The sequence below is a fragment of the Myotis davidii genome, unplaced genomic scaffold, assembly GCF_000327345.1.
Source record: "Myotis davidii unplaced genomic scaffold, ASM32734v1 scaffold43, whole genome shotgun sequence".
NCBI lineage: Eukaryota > Metazoa > Chordata > Mammalia > Chiroptera > Vespertilionidae > Myotis > Myotis davidii.
The window spans coordinates 1,467,586-1,468,506 of NW_006294590.1; positions in this window are offsets into that span (position 1 = coordinate 1,467,586).

Consider the following 921-nt stretch of genomic DNA (forward strand, 5'->3'; position numbering starts at 1 on the left):
GAAATCCTCCCCAGAGAAATGCCACCCAACAACTTGACACGCATTTTCCGTCACAGAAGGAACACTTTAAAAATATATACATATCTCGTTACTGATTTCAGAGAGGAAGGGAGAGAGAGAGAGAGAGAGACATCGATGAGGAGGGAGAATCGCTGGCCGGGTGCCTCCTGCACGCCCCCTACAGGGGAGCGAGCCCACAACCCGGGCCTGTGCCCTGAGCAGGAATCGAACCCTGGCCTCCCGGTTCCTAGGTGGATGCTCACCCCCTGGGCCACTCGCCTGGGCCTCACAACTATCTGGAAAGTTCTGACGCTTTAGGATGTTGGGTTTTACTGTGCGGACAGAGCAGGAGGACAAAGCTTTCCTAAAAAGGAGGACCCCAGCCCTGGCTGGTGAGCTCAGTGGTTAGAGCGTTGACCCCCGCACCAAAGGGTGGTGGTTCAGTTCCCGGTCAAGGGCACTTACCTGGGCTGCAGGTTCCATTGCCCGCCGGGTGGGGGCACATGTGGGAGGCCACACGCTCTCTCATCGACGTTTCCCTCTCTCTCTCTCTCTCTCTCTCTCTCTCCCCCTCCCTCCCTTCCACTCTCTCTAAGAAAAGAAGAAGAAAATCAATGGGAAAATACCTGCGGGTGAGGATTAGCCTCAGACGATGCCCCGTCTCCGCTCCTGCAGCGCCTTCTTGTCCCTGCGGACGGGACGGCCCTCCTGGGGAAGGTCCCCGAGGGCTGGCCTGTGTGTGACTGATAGCTGCTCACACCCCATCAGACATCTCCAGTCAGCAAGGCCAGGGGACCCCCCCCCACAATGAAGTGGGGGGCCTGTGGCCATGGGGGTCTTGGTTTAAAGAGTCAGTGTAAGGGTTGGGCTCCCCCCCGCCCCTCCCCTCCATTGCTTACCTTTCCTCCCGCCCCGTAGGGC